Genomic DNA, 16,656 nt, shown 5'->3' on the forward strand with positions numbered 1-16,656 from the left:
AAAGAGATTACAAAAGACTCCTGTGATAGTATTTGATGAAGGACTAAAAGCAGTTTGGCAATTACATTGTCTATCCTGCTTTCTGAATCAAAGTTTAAAGGCAGAGAAGAGTTTTTGTTGTCAAAAGGAAGCTATGAATATAAGGAGTAGTATCATTTTCCCTCAGTGACTCTAAAGAACAATATACCTTGTGATTCTGAGAGATCTGAGGTCCTTTCTTTTTTTTTTAATTTTTATTAAAGATTTTTATTTACAAAGCATATACATGGGTAATTTTTCCAACATTGACCCTTACATAATAACCTTTTGTTGCAAATTCCTCCTTCCCTCCACCACCTGCTCTAGATGGGAGATAGTCCAATATATGTTAAATATGTTGAATCACATGTTAGATCCAATATATGTATACATATTTATACAGTTATCTTGCTGCACAAGAAAACTCAGATCAAGAAGGAAGAAAAAGAAAAACTGAGAAAGAAAACAAAATGTAAGCAAACAATAAAGAGAGTGAGAATGCTATGTTGTGGTCCACACTCAGTTCCCACAGTCCTCTCTCTGGGTGTAAATGGCTCCCTTCATCACTGAATAAGTGGAACTGGTTTGAATCATCTCAATGTTGAAGAGAGCCACATCTATCAGAATTGATCATCATATAGTTTTCTTGTTGCCATGTACAACGAACTCCTGGTTCTACACATTTCACGTAGCATCAGTTCATGGATGTCTCTCCAGGCCTTTCTGAAATCATTCTGCTAGTTGTTTCTTACAGAACAATAATATTCGATAACATTCATATAGTAGAAACACTGGATCAAAGGGTATGTATACTTTGATAACTTTTTGAGCATACTTCCAAACCACTCTCCAGAATAGTTGGTTCCATTCACAGTTCCCACCAACCATGTAACAGTGTCCCAGTTTTCCCACATCCCCTCCAACATCTGTCATTATCTTTTCTTGTCATCTTAGCCAATTTGACAGGTATGTAATGGTAACTTAAAGTTGTCTTAATTTGTGTTTCTCTGATAAATAGTGATTTGGAGCACCTTTTCATGTGGCTACAAATAATTTCAATTTCTTCATCTGAAAATTGTCTGTTCATATCCTTTGACCATTTATTAATTGGAGAATAGCTTAAACTATAATAAAATTCTTTCAAATCACTATATATTTTAGAAATGAGGTCTTTATCAGATCCTTTGAATGAAAATGGTTTTCTCATTTTGTTGCTTCTCTTCTAATCTTGTCTGTATTAGTTTTGTTTGTACAATTTTTTAAATTTAATATAATCAAAGTTATTTATTTTATGATCAATAATGATCTTTAGTTCTTCTTTGTTTACAAATTCCTCCCTCCTCCACAAATCTCAGAGGTAATTTATTCTATGTCCTTCTAAATTGTTTATAGATCATTTTTATGTCTAGATCAGGGGTCCTCAAACTACAGCCCTGGGCTGCTGCATCTGAGGATGTTTATCCCCCTCACCCAGGGCTATGAAGTTTCTTTATTTAAAGGCCCCAAAACAAAGTTTTTGTTTTTACTACAGTCCAGCCCTCCAACAATCTGAAGAACAGTGAACTGTCCCCATATTTAAAAAGTTTGAGGACCCCTGGTATATCATGGACTCATTTCGACCATATCTTGGTATATGGTGTTAGGTATGGGTCTTTGCCTACTTTCTGCCATACTAGTTATCAATTTTCCCAACAGTTTTTGTCAACTAATGAATTCTTATCCCCAAAGCTGTGGTCTTTGTGTTAGACAAATACTAGATTGTTATAGTCATTGGCTGATTTGTACTGTGAACCTAACCTATTCCACTGATCCTTCAATTGCTTGTCTCTTCATTAATTCCTTGGAAATCCTTGAACTTTTGTTCTTCCAGATGAATTTTGTTGTTATTTTTTCTAGTTGTGTAAAATATTTCTTGGGAGTTTGATTGGTATAGCACTAAATAAATAGATTAGATAGTATTGTCATCTTTATTATATTTGCTCAATCTTTCCATGAGCATTTGATATTTTTCCAATTGCTTAAATCTGACTTTATTTGTGTGGAAAGTGTTTTATAGTTTTGCCCATATAGTTCCTGACTTTCCCTTGGCAGATAAATTCCCAAATATTTTATATTATCAACAGTTATTTTAAATGGAATTTCTCTTTGTATCTCTTGCAGTTGGATTTTGTTAGTGAGGTATAAGAATGCTGATGATTTATGTGGATTTATTTTGTATCCTGCAACTTTGCTAAAGTTGTGGATTGTTTCTTATAGTTTTTTGATTCTCTGGGATTCTCCAAGTATACCATCATATCATCTGCAGAGAGTGATAATTTGGTTTCCTCATTACCTAGTCTAATTTCTTTAATCTCTTTTTCTTCTCTTATTGCTAAGGCTAGCATTTCTAATACAATATTGAATAGCAGTGGTGATATTGGGCAACCTTATTCCACCCCTGATCTTATTGGGAATTGTTCTAGTTTATCCCTATTACATATGATAGTTGCTGATGGTTTTAAATAGATTCTACTGACTATTTTAAGAAAAGTCCATTCATTCCTATAATCTGTAATTTTTAATAGGAATGGGTATAAAATTTTTTCAAATGCTTTTTCTGCCTCTATTGAGATATTTTTTTTTTTGTTATTTTGGTATTGATATAGTTAATTATGTTCATAGTTTTCCTAATATTGAACCAGCCCTGCATTGCTGGTATAAATCCTACTTGGTCATGTTGTATTATCCTTGGGATAATTTTCTGTAATCTTTTTGCTAATATTTTATTTAAGATTTTTACATCAATATTCATTAGGGAGATTAATCTAAAATTTTCTTTCTCTGTTTTCAACCTACCTAGTTTAGGTATCAGTACTATGTCTGAATCATAAAAGGAATTTGGTAGGACTCCTCCATTCCCTATTTTTTCAAATAGTTTATATAGCATTGGGGCAAACATTTTTAAATGTTTGGTAGAATTCACATGTAAATCCATCTGGTTCTTGGGATGTTTTTATTAGGGAGTTGTTTAATAACTTGTTCTATTTCTTTTTCTAAAATGGGACTGTTTAAGTAATTTACTTTCTCCTTTGTTAATCTAGGCAACCTATACTTTTGTAGATATTCCTCCGAAATTTCACTTACATTGTCAAATTCATTGGCATAAAGTTGGGCAAAGTAACTTTTGATAATTGCTCTCATTTCCTCTTCATTGGTCGATAGTGCTCCCTTTTCATTTCTGAAACTAACAATTTGATTTTCCTCTTTCCTTTTTCTAAAAAAAAATTAACTAAAGGTTTATCTATTTTGTTGGTTTTTCATAAAACCAACTTTTAATTTTATTTATTAATTTAATAGTTTTTTTTTAAGTTTCAATTTTATTGATCTCTCCTTTTATTTTTAGAATTTCAAGTTTGGTATTTGATTGGAGGTTTTTAATTTATTTGTAGATGTGTTAGAGAATCAACAGAGTTTTACTAAGTAAGTGATAATGTAGGCAGACTTTTGCCTTAGAAAAATTACTTTGATGACTGAATGGGAAGAATCACTAGAAACAATTGCAATAATCCAATGATGAGATCATGTGAGTCTGCACAAGGATACTGGCTACCTCACATGAAAGAAGGAGATAAAGATGGTTGATATTGCAAAGATAAAATTGCCAGGACTTCAAAAGAGAATGGATCAGGGAGAGTAGGTGAGAGATAGGGAGGATGGCAGTATTCTCAGCAGCAACATTTGAAAATGGAATGGGAAGGATTGAAGGGCAAAGGTTATAGGTTCTGTTTAATATATTGAATATGAATGTCTATTGGGCATCTGATTCAAACTGTAAAAGGCAGTTGGAGGTCCAAGAGTAGAGGGCAGCAGAGAGGTTAGGGCAAGACAGAAGGGCTTAAGAGATAGTAATTAAGTTCATGAGAACTAATAAGATAACTAAGTAAAGGAGTATAGAGAGAGAAAGGAAAGGAGCTTGAGACAGATCTCTGGGAAATATTGACATTTATAATGTCTCCAGTTAGAATGAAAATCCAGCAAAGGAGAATGAGCAAAAATAATCAGTTGGTGGGAGAACAAAAAGAGAGCAGTATCCCCCAAACCTATATTTGATGCAACTATTTATTTCCAAGTTGACAGTTTCCCTTTTTCTGATAAAGAAATTAACTTTGCATTTGTATAAGTTATTTTTTGCTGTAAATTCCAGTGATCTAAATTATTACATCATTTGTTACTTCTTTCATGTTTTTACTAAGAATTGATTTTCCTTTTTAGCGCTATCTTCTAGTTTTCTTTTATTAAGATTTTTTTGTCCTATCTGGGAGAATCCTCTCATTTTTCTTATTTAAAAAATGACCTTTTATATTTAGATCAATTATTACTTTTTTTATTCATTATCAATTTTTAATTGATGCCATTCATCTAAATGTATTTTGATAGATTTAATTCTAGTTGTTGAATAGAGATTCCATCCTCAAGTTGTTTGTATAACAACTTTTTAAAATTTTATTAAATTCTGTACCATTATGTTCAACTACCTCTGGTTTTTGCTTCTTTTATATTCTTTATTTCTGTTGAGGATTTTATTCTTAATATTTTGTGAAGAAATTTATTGGGTAAAAATGACTCAATAATTATGCAAAATATCTTTCCACACTAAACAAGTTGCAAATGAAAACATAAGCACATACACAAAAAAGAAAAAAAAAAAAAGTCAAGTATATAAAAAAGTATTCTTTGATCTGAACTCAGAGTACATCATTTCTCCTTTTAGAGAGGTATAGCATTTTTCATCACAGATTCTTTGTAACTATCTTGGATTATTGTCTTAATATAAAATAACCAAGGCTTTCACAGTTGGGGACCCTTACAAAATTTCTGTTACTGTGTACAATGTTCTCTTCATCAATTCATGCAAGATTTGCAGGGTTTTCTTTCTGAAATCATACTACTTCATTTTATTTTTTGTTCTATTTTTAATTTATATTTTCTAATTTACATATAAATATTTTAAAAATTATTTTTAAAAATGTTAATTCCAAATTCTACTCAATCCTCTTAAACTTTCCCCTCTCTTTGAATAAGGTAAGCAATTTCATATAGATGATATATGTGAAATTATGGAAATTCTTTACAAACATTAAAAAGGGCTTTTAAAGTAGTATTATTCACTTTTCTTTGATTTCTTTTTAGTACAGGCTAAATAATGTATTATTGGGTCAAAAGATATGTGCAGTTTTTTGGCCCTTTGCCCTTAGTTCCAAATTATTCTCCACAATGTTTTGGCCACCTTAAACTCCATCAACAATGCATTGTGGTGTGCTTCCCCTCCCTCCCCCTCCAATTCACTCCTTTTATCATTAAAAACATTCCTTTGTCATGTTAGTCAATCTGATAAGTGTGGGATAGTATTCCAATGCTATTTTGCTTTGCATTTCTCTAGTAAATAGGAATTTAGAGCTTTTTACATAAGCATTAATAACTTTGAATTTTTCAGAAAACTTCCTTTTCATATTAATTAACCATGGATCAATTGGTGAACAACTCAATTAAAATCAGTCTCTGATTCCTACATCTTTTGAGAAATATATAATTATTAGAGAAGCTTTTTGTGGAAATTATTTTCTAGTTTCCTTCTTTCTAATTTTGGCTGGCATCGTTTTCCTTGTGCGAAAACTTTTTATGGTATTGGAATCAAAAATATCCATTTCATTTCCCATGATCTGTAATATCATATCCTAAATCTCCTGTTCCTTTAATATTTGGCAGGTTCCTTTCTGGTTCTTAAAGTATTTTTCCTTTTATATAGAAACTCTGAAATCTGATTATATGTTCCTAGAAGTACTCATTTTTAGGATTTTTTCAGATAGTTATTGGTGAATTATTTCAATTTCTCTTTTATTCTCAGATCCTAAGATTTTGGGGATAAATTTCCTTGGTTATTTCTTTAAATGCCGTGTATAGGCTCTGTCTTTCATCATAACTTTGAGGTCATTCAAAAATTCTTACTAAAGCTCTCCTTTATATGTTTTCCCAGTCATTTTCTACCTTAATTCAGTATTTCACATTTTCTTCTATTTTCTTTCTTCTGACTTTGATTTGTTGTTTCTTGATGCCTCATGAAGTCAATAAGAGCTTCCTCTTGACAATTCTAAATTTTAAGGAGTTATTTTTTCAGTGAGTTTTTTTGTTAATTTTCAAGCTATCTTTCCAGTTCTGATTATGAAGGAATTATTACAATTATGAACTTTTGTACACATTTTTTATATTTGACTAATTCTTTTCTGAAAGTAATATTTTTATCAGCATTTGGAACCCTTTTTACTAAGCTGCCAACTGTCATGTTTTTCTTCTCTTGCTCTTATTTCTTTCTCTAATTTTTCTTCTGCTAATTTTATTTTATTTTCAAAATTTATTTTTAGCTCTTCCAGAAATTCTTCCATGCCTTCTTTCCAATTTATTTTTTATTCCAATGAAGCATTGCTTGTTGATGTTTTGTCTTTTTCTGTATTGTCATTGTCTCCTCCTTATTGTGTTTTAAAATTCTTTCTATAGTCAGTTACTCTTTTGTTGATTACTCATTTTCCATCTTATTCCTTGACTTGAAATTTATAATAAAGTTGGGCCATATTCATGGTATGGGAGGCTAGAAGTGCTATCCCTAACATTAGGTTTTGGAGTGGTTCTTTCCAAACTGCTATTTTGATACTGAAAGTTTAGAATTTGTTTGCATATCCAAGTTGGTATTATATGGGAAGAGGTGTAGTTATTGAATTCCTGGTATGTTGCTTTAGTGTTTATTAACAAAGGACACTATCCTTCAGGAAATCATAAAAGAGAATTGCCCAGATATCATAAAAACAGAAGGTAAAATGACCATTGAAAAAATTCATCCAATGCCTCCTGAAAGAGACCCCAAATTAAAACCCCAGGGATTTGTGGCTAAATTTGACAACTATCGGACCAAGAAAAAAATTAAAAGTAACCAGAAAGAAATAATTCCCTATTATTTATTTATTTATTTATTGCTGAGGCAATTGGGTTAAGTGACTTGCCCAGGGTCACACAGCCAGGAAGTGTTAAGTGTCTGAGACCAGATTTGAACTCAGGTCCTCCTGACTTCAGGGCTGATACTCTATCCACTGCACCACCTAGCTGCCCCCAGAAAGAAATAATTCAAATACAGAGGAGCCACAATAAGGGTTACTCAGGACTTAGCAGCTTCCACTTTAAAGGATCAAAGGGCCTGGAATCTGATATTCCAAAAGGAGAAGGAACTTAGAATGTAGCCAAGTATAATTTACCCTGCTAAACTGAGCATTTTCTTTCAGGGGAGAAGATAGACATTCAATGAAACTGGTGAATTCCATTTACTTTTGATGAAAAGACTAGAGCTAAACAAAAAAATCTGACCTCCAAATATAGAACTCAAGAGAAGCATAAAAAGGTAAAAAAAAAAAAATCTTGAGAATTGTATTTCTGTTATATGTATATATTCAGAGTACATGTATAATCTGATTTTACTGTTATAAAAAGAAACTAGAGATGAAAAGGGGATTGTAACAGAATAAAAAGAGGAAAGTGAAGGTAAAATGAGGGAAATTACATCTCAGAAAGAGGCAAAGAAAACATATTATAATTGAGGGAAAGAAGGCAGCGTGACAAACATTGTGTGAATCTTACTCTCATCACATTTGGCCCAAAGAAAGAATATTAGATATATTTGGTTCCACTGAGAAACATCTCTCTTCTTATAGAAAAGTGGGAGGGGAAAGGGGAAAAGGGAAAGGATAGGCTAAGTAGAAAGGAAAAAGAGAAATAGTAAGGGAAAAGTATAAGAAAGGGAGAGGAAAGGGGAAGGACTGCTTGAAGCAAATAGTGCTCATAAGTAAAATAATGGGAAGGAGGGAAAAAGGAAAAGAAAAGAGAAAAAGTATAATTTGGGGATAATAAGATGGCAGGAAATACAGAATTAGTAGTTTTAACTGTAAATGTGAATGGGGTGAACTCTCCTATAAAATGTAAGTGGACAGTAGACTGGATTAAAAGCCAGAATTCTACAACATGCTCTTTATAAGAAACATATTTAAAGCAGAGGGATACATACAGAATAAAGGTAAAAGGCTGGAGCAGAATCTGTTATGTAGGTGAAGTAAAAAAAAAAAAAAGAGCAGGGGTAGCCATCCTGATCTCAGATCAAGCAAATGCAAAAATTGATCTAATTAAAAGAGATAAGGAAGGAAATTATATCTCGCTAAAGGGTAGCATAGACAATGAAGCAATATCAATATTTAACATATATGCACCAAGTGGTGTAGCACCTAAATTCCTAAAGGAGAAGTTAAGAGAGTGGTAAGAAGAAATGGAAAGCAAAACTATGATAGTGGGAGATCTCAAACTTGTTCTTTCAGAACTAGAAAAATCAAACCACAAAATAAATAAGAAAGGAGTTATAGAGGTAAATAGAATACTAGAAAAAACTAGATATGATAGATCTTTAGAAAAAATTGAATCGAGACAGAAAGGAATACACTTTCTTCTCAGCAGTTCATGTAACTTATACAAAAATTGACTATATATTAAGACATAAAGACCTTAAAATTAGATGCAGAAAGGCAGTAAATGCATTTTTTTCAGATCATGATACAATAAAAATTACATTCAATAAAAGGCCAGGGGGAAATAGACCACACAGAAACTGGAAACTAAATAATCTCATCCTAAAGAATGAATGGGTGAAACAGCAAATTATAGACACAATCAATAATTTCATCCAAGAGAATGACAATGATTTGACAACCTACCAAAATTTCTGGGGACCAGCCAAAATGGTAATAAGGGGAAATTTTATATATCTAAATGCTTGGTTGCAGAAAATGGAGAAAGAAAAGATCAATAAATTGGGCTCTCTATTCCTTTTCAAAATTCTAACACCTAACTCTTTGACCCAATGACCCTGGTCTTTTGCATTGCCCCACAAACAAGATGCTCAATCTTTCAACAATATTTTTTTCTTCTTGTTACCTTCTGTGCCTCCTCTTTCTATTCCTGAATTATCCCCTTATTTCTGGCTACTGGCTTTACTGGCTTCTTTTATTTCCCAACTAATCACTTACCTTCCACACAAAACCTCCCCTAATACTTCCACATTCTAATGTCTTCCCTCTTTTAATCATTCCCTCTTTTAATTGGAGAAATGTGGGCCAATATGTGTGGAATGCTCCATAAAATGTAAAATAAATTTGCTCTAAACTCTGCTTGATGTTTTTTTTTTTTTTTCTTTTCTTTGATAGAAGGTAGATTTATTGGAAGGAAGAGGCAGGAGATGTATATCCAAAAATTATGTGTTGCAAAAACTAATGACAGTGAAAAGAAATTAAAAAAAAAAAAAAAAACTATACCTGGGTGTAGACATTCAACTAATTCTTTATTGAACTAATAGATATAATGTCTAACATACAACTCTCTATTAAGCTTGTGATAATTGCATGGAAAAATTAGTCAAATGTTTTGCTAAAATTTATATATATTACTTAAAATAATTATTTGATGCACCAGTTTAGTAACCTAGAGATCTGGCTTTTATTTATCTTTTCATCTTTCTGAGGATTTATCACAATGTTTAGAATGTATTGAATACTTAAGGAATTAGAAAAATTAGTCTTTTGTGTATGTATATAACAAGCATTCTTTTATTAGTTTTCAACCTTTACTTTTATAAGATTTTGATTTCATTTTTTTCTCCCTTCCTTCATCAATCCTTAAGAAGACAACTGATCTAATAAAGGTTTATATATATATATATATATATATATATATATATATATATATACCTTTACCTGTGTATATATACATATATATGTATATATAACCATATTAAACATATTTCCACATTTATCATGTTGGAAAAGAAGAATCAGACTAAAAGGGGGAGAAAAATATGAGAAAGAAAAAAAAAGGTGGAAATAGTATTCTCCAATCTGCATACAGACTCCATAGTTCTTTTTATGGATGTAGATAGCATTTTCCATCATGAGTTTTTTGGAATTGTGTTAGTTATTATTCCTGAGAAGAGCTATGTCTCACATCATACAATGTTGCTATTACTGTGTCTAATATTTGTCTGATTTTAAGCTCATTTGATTCAATATTAGTTGATGTAATTCTTTCTAGGTTTTTTTCTGAAATTGTTCTGCTCATCATTTTTTTTTAATAGAACAAAGGTGTTCCATTCACATACCACAAGTTGCTCATCTACTCTCCAAATGATATGCAAACCCTCCATTTCCAATTCCAATTTTTTTTGGAATATGCATATGAGTATCCTTTTCCCTTTTTTATGATCTCTTTGGAATAAAGATTTCTGCCAAAGGCCATACCCTGTTCTATAGCCTTTTGGACAAAGTTCCAAATGTTTCTCCACAATGATTGGATCAGTTCATAATTCCACTAATATCTGTATTCCAAATTTTACCACATCCTTTCCATTTATCATTTTTTATCATTTTTTTCTTTTCTATTATATTATCCAATCTGATTGGCTGACAGTTTACTGGATTAAATTTCTCTAATCAATAGTAATTTAGAGCAATTTTTCATATGATTATAGATATCTTCAATTTCTTCATCTGAAAACTGCCAGTTCTTATCCTTTGACTATTTAAAAGTTGGAATGACTTGTCTCACAAATTTGACTCCATGCTCTATATGCTTGAGAAATGAGGCCTTTATCTGAAACAATAACTACAAAAATTATTTCCCACCTTTCTAACTTGGGTTTCACTGGTTTTCTCTGAGCAAAATCTTTTTTTTTTAATTTAATGTAATCAAAATAAGCCATTTTGCATTTTATAATATTCTTTATCTTGTATTTTGTCATAAATTCGTCCATTCTCCATAGATCTGGCAAATAAACTAGTCCATGCTTTTCTATTTTGTTTAAGATATCACCTTTTTGTTTAAGTCATATACCTATTTTGCCTTTATCTTTGTATATGGTATGAGATGTTGCTCAATGCTTAGTTTCTGCCACACTATTTTCTAGTTTTCCCAGCAGTTTTTGTCAAATAATGAGTTCTTATCTCAGTAATTATCGCCTATTGTGTCTTGTGTATATAACCTATTCTACTGATCCATTATTCTATTTTTTAAGCCAATACCATATAGTTTTGATAGTTGATGCTTTCTAATATAGTTTTGGATATAGTATACGTAGGCCACCATTATTTGCATTCTTTTTTTTTCCCTTCATTTAATATTCTTGACCTTTTTTAAAATTCTTCCAGATGAACTTTTTCTAGCACTATAAAATAATATAATAAATATATTTAATATAAAATAAAATAAATAATTTTGGTAGATAGAGTCATATGACACCAATAAGTAAATTATTTTAGATAGAACACTCACTTTTATAATAGTAGCTAGGATTGCCCAAAATCAATTGATATATTTTTTCAATTATTTATTACTGAATTAATGCATGTCAAAAGTGGATTATAATTGTCCTTATATAATTCCTTGGTTTGTCTTGGCAAGTACACTCCCAAATGTTTCATATTGTATGCAGTTATTTTAACTGGAATTTCTCTTTCTAGCTTTTGATCCTAAATTTTATTTGTTACATATCGAAATGCTGAAGACTCATGTGAGTTTATTTTCTACACTGTAACTTTGTTAAAGTTCCTAATTATTTCAAATAATTTTTTTTAGTTTGTTCTCTAGGATTCTTGTAAACAGCATATTGTAGGATTCTCTTTTTAATCCACTCTACTATCTTAAGAAAGCAATCACTTAAATCAGAATGTCAGATTGAAATCCTCCTTTCAGCATTATGTCATTTAGTATTTTTTTAAAAAAGCTTTTATTTCTCTGCAGATATCTCTTCTAATGTACTTGACCTTTTGTGAAGACTTCTATGCTCCAAGAGCTTTCTGTGAACTATATTGTTGTGAAATATGATTAACTAGAACTACTATTTTGATTTTTATATTAGAAAAAATTACCATATATAGCATTTTAGAACAATGAATGTAAAAGTTATTCACATAAATCCAATGATAATAATTACTATAATAATAATTTACATAATATTTGATCATTTGTAAATGCTTGAAATAGTTTATCTCATTAAATCTTCAAGGACACATTGAGATAGATGGTATAAGATTGATCTCCCAGTTTTTCAAATGAGGAACTGGAAGCTGAGAGAAGTTATATATATTTGCCTAACTTCACAGAAATCCCAACAGCCCATATTCCAAGTGAGATAATATGACATTAATTCCATTCTTTTTGTTTTGTTTTCTAACATAACGGCACAGACTTTCCACTAACCTCATTAGTATTATATATCCTGCCTAATTAAAAATCTAAGGTATTACTTAGATTTATTGAGCTGTGATAGATCTAAAGGAATATAACAGATAGAAGTGAATCAATGAATCACTGTGAAATCAAGATTGTGAATAATAAAACATTATGATATTTGAAGAGGCAAAATTACATGTATTCCAAATTATGACAGAAAGATGTATAACAAGTATAAGTATCTCTCAGTATATCTCCAATTATATTTGTTGTATAAGAAATGGCACAAAATATGTTATGCAAGATATTTGTACTAGAAAACAGATAACACACACAAAATAAAGTAAGGTATAGCAAATGATTATCTTGATTACTCTGATGTAATGTTAAAAAAATATGGAGGATAGCTCATATAAGTTGAATGGACTTAGCTATACAATATTTATACCAAGAATCTTATGAAAGTTGCACAAGAAGAGAAAACATTTAAGAGAAGTGATCTCTACCTCTGAAGAGAGTCTGGTCTTAAAACAGACTTTTTAAAGCATTTTATTTTATATGATTGAGAATGATAGAATTCTTATTGTTCTCCTTCAGTTATTTTTTTCAGTTGCGTTCAACTCTGTGAATTGATTTGGTGTTTTCTTGGTGAAAATAATGGAATAGTTTAGCGTTTCCTTCTTCAGTTCGTTCTATGTATGAAGAAATTGAAGCAAACAAAATTAGGTGACTTGTCAGTGTTACCAAACCAGTTGTCTGAATCCAAATTTAAACTCAAAAATATTAATCTTCCTGATTCCAGGCCTGACATTCTATCTACTATTCTATGCCTAGATGTCCCAATAAAATTCTGCAAGCAAAATTATAGATAAGTCATACATAATGGACATAATTGCACTACAATTAATAATGATGATTTTCATGTAAAAAGCACCACAATTATAACTAAAATAATCCTTTGAAGTTCATAAAACACTTTATATATATTATTAATTTGATTCTCATACTGCCTTGGTGAAATGGGTAACACAGATTTGGAGGGGTTCATAGGATTATCAATTTAGAGATAAAAGTGACCTTAGAGATCATTGAATCTAAGTCCCTTACTTTCCATATGAGGAAAATCAATTACTGGGAGGTTAAGTGTCTTGCCTGAGAACATAAAGGTAGCCAGAACCATAGCTGAGTGTCTAACAAAGGGAACTCAATTTACTAAAATCCTCCATTTCAGAACCCCACTTAGGCACTATTTGCTTGTTAAAATCCTCTTCCAGTGAAGACATTTTCTTTCCTTAAATTTCTCACAGCGTTTTGCCTAGATTTCTCCATTATGTTTGCTATATTCTGCTGGTGGAATAGCCATATGTATACAGATATTTTCTCAATTCTTCAATTATAAATGCTTTGAGCTTAATTGGCTTGCCCTTGCTCACATAATTAGTAAGTCTCAAAAGTGAACTTCAAAGATGTCATGCCATTCTGGTATTCATGGGAATTTTTATGATTTAGAAGCCATGCTACAATGTGTTTGATAGTTTTTTGTGGAGGATTTATGAGAGAACATGTCTTAGATTACCAGGATTCTGTCCATGTCATGTCTATAATCCTAAACTGCTCTGGAGAGCCTGATAATTTGGGAGTTAGAGTACAAGACCACCAATAGAAATAACTTCTAAATGCCTACTTAACATTCAGACATTAATGTTCTCAACGATTCTTGAAAGTAGCTTCTAGGCTTCCCCACCTACTAATTCCCATAAAAGTGAGATGAGGGTAGAGTTCCTCCTTTTGCATGTGAATTGCCATTATCAGGTTCAATTTTATCTTTACTGTGTAAATCAGTGGTTCTCAAACTTTTGTTTTCAGTATCTTTATCCTATTAAAAATTATTGAGAATCTCTCCAAAGCATTTTTGTTTATCTGGATTATATTTATAGACATTTACCATATTGGAAATAAAAACTTTTTGAATTTGTAGACCCTCTAAAAGGGTTTCAGAGATCCCCAGGATTCTCTAGACCATACTTTGAGAACCACTGGTGTAAATCTTTTTGTTGGCATCTTTCCATTGACATTGTCCATTATTCTGCCCCTTACATGAAAATCAGATATTTGACTTTTGCATTAGAAGTTTGAACTCTTTAGCTTAGCATTGAACGACCTCCACAATCACACCCAAATAATAACCTTACTCAGATAATTGGATTTGGGATAGAGATTTTGGATAGAGAAACTTGGCTCTATTATTTTCTGCTTGTGTGACTCTTAATTACATTAGGCCTCAGTTTTCATATCTTTAAACTGAAGAGAATATTCTGGATAATTTCTAAAGTCTCTTTTGGATATAAATTTATGATCCTTTGAACATAAATCTTCCACTTCTATGAGACTGATTTCTTTGTTTTGCTCCACATATGTTTGCATAACATTTTACCGACTGAAGCTTTCCAGAAAAGTCCCACTGCAGGGAAGGCAGAAAACATAGTGGAGATAAATTGCATTTATCATAACATTTTCAAGTCATGCCTTTACCTCTTAGTTTTGAAGAGAGTTGAGGATGAGTGCATTGGGATAGCATTGTTTATGAATCTAACTGTTTCTCTCCAGCACAATCTTCATTTCATGATTAAAAAAGAAAGGGAAGCAGAAAAAAAATTGAAGCAAATATCATGCTGCATAGGAAAATGCATCCCACATTTGTCTCTAACAAGATTCCAATTTTCAAGAATAATCCCTGAATATAAACTCATACTTATCTAATGTTTTAAGTTTTACAACTTTCTTCATTATATTTTTGTGAGATTAGTGAGTACACATATATCTATCATTATCTAAATTTTATAGATTAAGATTCAAAAGTTCAGTCATTAAGTGATTTGTTAATAGTCATGGAGTTAATGAAATTTGGATCCAGGCTTTTAGAGCCATACTGATTGTAATAAAATCAGACACATTTTCTGATACACACACACATATATATATACATAAATGTGTGTATATATAATATATATACACATAAATGTATATATATATATATATACATAAATATGTGTCTATGTATGTATCTAAATATATGTATATATTTAATATAGTTAAATCTATGTGGTTGCAGTATGATAAATGAAATGAATCAGGGTCTCCAGATGGATTTCCTCATCAATCATAGTATACTCTCTTGAATTTCAATTAAATTCATGAATGGATCTGATGGCTTTAGTGGACAGCAACACAATGTGAATCAAAGATATAAAGTAAGAAAAAAAACTCATGAAATCTTTTTTTTTCTTTTTTTAATAAGAGCTTTTTATTTTCATATATATATATAAAACACTTTTTATTGATAGAACTCATGCCAGGATAATTTTTTACAGCATTATCCCTTGCATTCACTTCTGTTCCGATTTTTCCCCTCCCTCCCTCTACCCCCTCCCCCAGATGGCAAGCAATCCTTTACATGTTGAATAGATTACAGTATATCCTGGATACAATATATGTGTGCAGAACCGAACAGTTTTCTTGTTGCACAGGGACAATTGAATTCAGAAGGTATAAATAATCCAGGAAGAAAAACAAAAATGCAAGCCGTTTATATTTATTTCCCAGTGTTCTTTCTTTGGGTGTAGCTGCTTCTGCCCATCTTTGATCAATTGAGACTGAATTAGCTCTCTTTATCGAAGAGATCCACTTCCATCAGAATACATCCTCAAACAGTATTGTTGTTGAGGTATATAATGATCTCCTGGTTCTGCTCATTTCACTCAGCATCAGTTCATGTAAGTCTCACCAGTCCTCTCTGTATTCATCCTGCTGGTCATTCCTTACAGAACAATAATATTTCATAACATTCATATACCACAATTTACTCAACCATTCTCCAATTAATGGGCATCCATTCAATTTCCAGCTTCTAGCCACTAAAAACAGGGTTGCCACAAACATTTTGGCGCATACAGGTCTCTTTCCTTTCTTTAGTATCTCTTTGGGGTATAAGCCCAGTAGAAACACTGCTGGATCAAAGGCTATGCACAGTTTGATAACTTTTTGAGCATAGTTCCAAATTGCTCTCCAGAATGGCTGGATGTGTTCACAATTCCACCAACAATGTATCAGTGTCCCTGTTTTCCCACATCCCCTCCAACATTCCACATTATCTTTCCCTGTCACTCTAACCAATCTGACAGGTGTGTAGTGGTATCTCAGAAACTCATGAAATCTTAACAAAAATATGGCACCCAGAACATGGAAAGTTATAGGCCTGATTACTATAACTCATTCAGTTAGGGTTATATAGTGTATTCAAGGAGAATTACATCTCTAGGGTGAGGGCTTATTGAACCCTCTATAGGGCTGCTC

Source organism: Antechinus flavipes, chromosome 6 (genome assembly GCF_016432865.1).
Source record: "Antechinus flavipes isolate AdamAnt ecotype Samford, QLD, Australia chromosome 6, AdamAnt_v2, whole genome shotgun sequence".
Taxonomy (NCBI): Eukaryota; Metazoa; Chordata; class Mammalia; order Dasyuromorphia; family Dasyuridae; genus Antechinus; species Antechinus flavipes.